Below are 6,014 nucleotides of genomic sequence, written 5' to 3' on the forward strand. Positions count from 1 at the left end.
CTTCAACAACTCCTTGTATAACTTCTACTTGGACTCCTTTTCTACAAACTACTACGCATCAATAAAATCTTTGTTGATTTCAACTTTGACAACGCTTTGTTAATCTCGAAAACCTTGTTGTACTTTAACTTGTATAATCACGATATAAACACAAAGTTTCCTTAAATAAATAAGAAGGCATACTTTCCTTATTTTAATAAGAAAACCAAATTTCCTTAAATAAATAAGAAGCCACACTTTCCTTATTTACATAATAAAACATAATTTCCTTTTCATTGTGGTTTTGTCACAGATGTGTATTCCTTATACAATCTCGCATTCGTTGAACTCTCTGGAACATGTTGACTCTACATGTTCGATACAACTTTGCCAATATTCAAAATAAGATCAACAAATTCCCCCTTTTTGACTTATGGCAAATTTATCCTGCTTGCATTGAATAGGCAAGCTTGCATTGAATAGGTAAGTAAACACCAAACTTATATATATCAACTTATACACGCTGCTTCACCCTTTTGTCATTGACAAAAAGACTACATACACATTTAACTATATAGGAAACTGAAAAAAAAAACAAATAAACAACCATCCAGATAGTAAAATGAGAACAAAAAAAACCATCTGGTCCTAGTCTGTAAATAACGACAAGTAAGTACACTATATGCTTTGATCAGCAGACAAAATAACAAAACACCAAAAACACATAAAAAGCACGAAATTTGTTTATGAAGGCTGAGAAGGAGCAGGTAGTGGAGAAATAACTGAAGAATTTGCTTTAACAAGATCAAGAAGCCCTTTAAGATTGGTAGAATTTGTGGATTGTTCAATTTCAGGCGCATCCAAAACCTTAGTTAGTTCACCCTTCAATCTCTAGACGAGCATGCTCAAGCTTATAGGTTAAATGCAATTGATCCATAGCAACAGAGTGAGATTCTTTGAGTGCATTAATTTCATCACTTTTACAAACAAGCTGAGCACGTAACATCTGTATCTGAGAACTTGTTCCCTTCTTAGGATCTGGGAAAACAGTAAGATCAATAGTACCCAAGACATCTTTGGTTGTTTATTCTTGCCACTTCTTTACTGGTATTTGAAAGTGTTCAAATAACTCACATAACCAGAACCTATATCCTAAGAAATGTAGCTTAGTATCTTCCATACAAATACAACTCATGTGAGACAACATCAATGCATGTAAGTTTATTTGCTGCCTAGAAAGCAGTAGTTCCATTAGGGTGAGATCCAAGTAATTAGCCTTAGTGCGCTTCTGTCCTTTAGGAAGAATAACTTTGTGTACGACAACAAACAACAACTTATGCAGCGGTAACATAACATTTTTAGTGACTTTAGAGCATTCCTCAGCACAAAGGTCGTGTGATAATTTTCTAATAATCTCAAGAGCATTAGGCAATCCATCCATTGGAGGCCAACTTCGCTTAACATAGTGACACCACCTAGTATTAGGAATTCCTAAAATTTGACCAATGTCATCTGGTGTAATCGTGAAGTTCTTCCCCCCTAACAGTACTAGAGATGGATGAGGGTGAACCAATAACATTGATGTAGAACTGACAAGTTTCCATTCGACCCATTCTCCTTCTAGATGTACCTTGAAGGAAAAAGTTAGTCCAACCTTGAGTATTTAATAGACTACGTAATTCCCCAATTTCTTCACCCCCAAACCATGTAATTAACCTTCCTCTCAACACCTTTCTTTGCATAAAGTTCATGATTCTATCAATAGAGATTCCAGGATACTGATCTAAAACAATAAGACCAATATCTTCCCCCTCATCACCAGACTCCTCCTCCCAATATGAGTCAGAGGATACTACCCTTTTTCCCTTCCCTTTTGTTTTGTGAGTTATTTCTATAGATTTCCTCCTAGACTTTTTGGATGGTTTCCTAGGTGATTTTGACATTATTTTCTGATCACTTCTTCTAGATTTCTCTAATTTTGATGAATCATCAAGTATAATGATAGGAGAGTCAGTGTATGAGGACTTACTTGTTGAGCGACGTGACTTCTTGGTATGTATGAGAATCATTCCCTCCTCTAGAGATCGTTTGACAGATCAAGTAACCCTGACAGGTATTGAAATCGAAGGAGGAGAATGTTCTGCATCTTTATGGACTTCCCTAGATGAACCCACAGTTTTTGTAGACCTTTTGATAAGTCGGGAATGAATTTTCATAGGGACGAAACAAGTAAGGGGAATGTCATCATTAGACATGGTGGTTGAGTATTCCCCCTTACTTGTTGCCATAAAATGTTCATTATCTTCCCCCCTGAATAGTATTAACTTCGAATAATGGGTATGAGGTATGAGATATCCCTAGGGTATCTACATATAGTACATCAGATGGGTAGCAATTTAAGGGTGGTTGCTGGTATGAGATGATGGCTAGGGTGCAAGAAGATGAATCCATTATTCGAAAGAAGAAAAGTGTAGTGAGAATGTTTCTTTTATTGGAGAGAGTTTTAGAAAGAAGAAGGCGTTCTTCGATTTTTGTGAGAAGAAGTGGAGGAGTTTTTCTTGGGGCAAAAAAGTGGCATTTGAAGGTTTTTGACGGCTATTTATTGTAGACTAGGTGTAATGATTTTATTTTGTGTGTAAGAGAGGAATAATTATGTGTGTGGTATTTAAAGTATTTTATCATAAATTATAAAGCAAAATAATGATACTTACTCATCAATAACTTACCTGACCATGGATGATAATTTCAATTTTGAATTCTTTTCTTCATATCTGAATGAACGTATATTGTTCTGAAGACTTCATGTTGACTTTATTATTCCTAGTTCCAACTTGATCCTCTCAAAGTGTTCCCTTGCCAGTGCTTTAGTGAATATGTCGGCAATTTTTTGTTCAATAGCACAAAAAATCATAGAGATTTGACCTTTTTCCACATTGTCTCGCAGAAAGTGATGACGAATGTCAATGTGTTTAGTTCTCTTATGTTGTACCAGATTTTTGGCAATGTTGATTGCACTCGTGTTATCACAGAAGATTGGAACTCGTTCAACGTTAAGACCAAAGTCACTGAGTTGTTGTTTAATCCATAGAAGTTGAGCACAACATAACGCTGCTGCTACGTACTCAGCTTCGCCGGTGGATAGTGCAACTGAGTTTTGTTTCTTTGATCTACAAGAGCTGCGACAAGATCCTAAAAAGTGAGCCATGTCTATAGTTCTTTTTCGATCAGCTAAATACCCTGCATAATCTGCATCAGCATACCCAACTAATTCAAAGTTACTCCCTTTTGGATATCAAAGTCCTAAATTAGAGGTTCTTTTTAAGTATCTAAGAATTCTTTTGACTACTTGGAGATGTGATTCTTTAGGATTAGCTTAAAAATAAGCCCTTAATACCACACTATGCACAATATCAGGTCTACTAGCAGTAAGATACAAAAGTTACTAAACACGATATCAGGTCTACTAGCAGTAAGATACAAAAGTGAACCAATTATACCTCTATACAATTTTTGTTCAACAACAGAACATGATCCTTCAAGATCTAATTTAGTGGTTGTGGCTATTGGAGTATCAATTGGCTTAACATCTTCCATCTTAAACTTTTTAAGTAATTCTTTGACATATTTTTGCTGATGAATATATGTACCTCCAGGTGTTTGCTTTATTTGAAGCCCAAGGAACTAGTTTAATTCATCCATTATACTCATCTCAAATTCATTGCTCATAAAATTTGCAAATTCGTCTGTGAGATCCTTATTTATTGCTCCAAAAATAATGTCGTCAACATAGATTTGCACAATCAAAAGATCATTTTCTTTATATTTAAGAAAAAGTGCATTGTCAATTTTACCTCTTTAATAACCATGGCTTAAAAGAAATTTTGACAATCTATCATTCCATGCCCTTGGAGCTTGTTTTAACTCGTACAGAGCCTTGTCAAGTTTATAGACATGATCAGGAAGGTAATTGTTCTCGAAGCCAGGGGGTTATTTAACAAATACTTCTTCTTAACCCATTAGAAAAAGCACTTTTGACATCCATCTAATACAATGTGAACTCCATGTGAGATGCAAATGCTATAAGTATTCTAATTGCTTCTAATCTTGCCACCGGTTCAAAAAGTTTCATCATAATCTATCCCTCTTCTTGATTATACCCTTGAACAACCAGCCTAGTTTTGTTTCTGGTTATGGTACCATGTTCATCTAACTTGTTCCTAAACACCCATTTAGTTCCAATTATAGTTCTGTTTGGGGGTTTAGGTACCAGATGCCATACTTTGCTCCTTTCAAATTGATGTAATTCTTCTTGCATAGCTATAATTCAATCTGCATATCGGAGAGCTTCACTTATCTTCTTTGGTTCCACCATGGATAAGAATGCATTATAAGCACAATGTTTTTTCATTCCTGATCTGGTGGTAATTCCAGAAGAAAGGTCAGTGAGCAAATTTTCAAATGGGTGTGATTTTTGGTATTTGTACTCTTTTAGAACCAGATTTGATTTTTCCCTATCTTGCTCTTCATTGGAATCAGATTGATTTTCATCAGTATCAGCTATCTCATCAGAACCCTCTCGTGTTTCAAGTATTTCAGTACATTCTCTATTTACTATGTCAGAGGAACCTGTTTCTTGTACCTATTCCCGTTCAGAGGCTGTATGTTTTCCCTAAGATGCTTCACTAACCAGCACATCTTCGTTAGATATTGTGTTCCTTTCATCAAAAATAACATGCACACTCTCTTCTATACACGTAGTTCATTTGTTAAGTACCCGATACACTTTACTGTGTGTAGAATAACCTAGAAAATTCGTTTGTCACTCCTAGCATCGAATTTCCCAAGCAGATTTTTCCCATTGTTGTGAATAAAACACTTGCATCCAAACACTCTTATATGAGAGATGTTGGGCTTTCTGCCTTTTAGTAATTCATATGGAGTTTTCTCTGACAAAGGTCTGGACATGCATCTATTTATAGTATAACATGCATTGTTTATTGCTTCTACCCTGAAATGATTAGTGATTTTACTTGCGATCATCATGGTTCTAGCCATTTCTTGAAGGGTTCTGTTCTTTTTTTCTACCACACCGTTTTGCTGGGGGGTTCTGGGGCAGAAAAGTTATGATCAACTCCATGGTAGCCACAATATTGGGCAAACTTTGAATTCAAAAATTTAGTTCCATGGTCGGATCGTATTGCCTTTAATTGTTTCCCAATTTTTTTTTTTAAGTTTTCTCATCAGTGAACAAAAAGCCTCAAAGGCATCATCTTTTGATGCAAGAAATAGTGTCCAGGTGTACCTAATATAATCATCAACTAAGAGAAACACATATCTTTTCCCCCCATCTACTTTGAACCCTCATTGGTCCACATAAATCCATGTGAATTAGTTCTACGGAACAGGTTGAGCTTATCATCTGTTTGAATTTAAAGGATAATTTTATCTGTTTCCCTAGAGTACATGATTCTCACACCTTATCCTCCTTGAATTTTGTTTTAGATAGTCCTATAACTAAATCCTTGGTGACAAGTTTGTTCAATTGTACTCGACTAGCATGACCCAACCTTTTATGCCATAAAAAGGGATCTTTATCCAACACACTTAAGCACTCCAAAATTTTATCAGAGATAGTTGAGGTATCTATAGTGTAGACATGTTTATCTCTTTTTCCGGTTAACACTATTTTTTGTGTGTTTAGGTTTATAACTTCAACACCAGTGGATCGAAAGATTACCTTATTTCATTTGTCACATAACTGAGATATGTTGAGTAGATTGTGTCTAAGTCCTTCCACATAGTAGACTTTATCAATTGAGTGTTCATCAGATCTTCCAATCTTTCCACTTCCTCTTATTTGACCCTTTTTTCCAGCACCAAAAGCTACCATACCTCCTTTTTTTTCTTCTACTGAGAGAAACAATGTCTTATTAGCTGTCATGTGTCTTGAGCAAGCACTATCCATGTATCAATGTTGCTTGATTTCCCTCACTTCTTCCTGAAAAATTATAGGTTAGATTTACCAGATTAGCTTG

This window comes from Solanum lycopersicum, chromosome 5 (assembly GCF_036512215.1).
Source record: "Solanum lycopersicum chromosome 5, SLM_r2.1".
NCBI lineage: Eukaryota > Viridiplantae > Streptophyta > Magnoliopsida > Solanales > Solanaceae > Solanum > Solanum lycopersicum.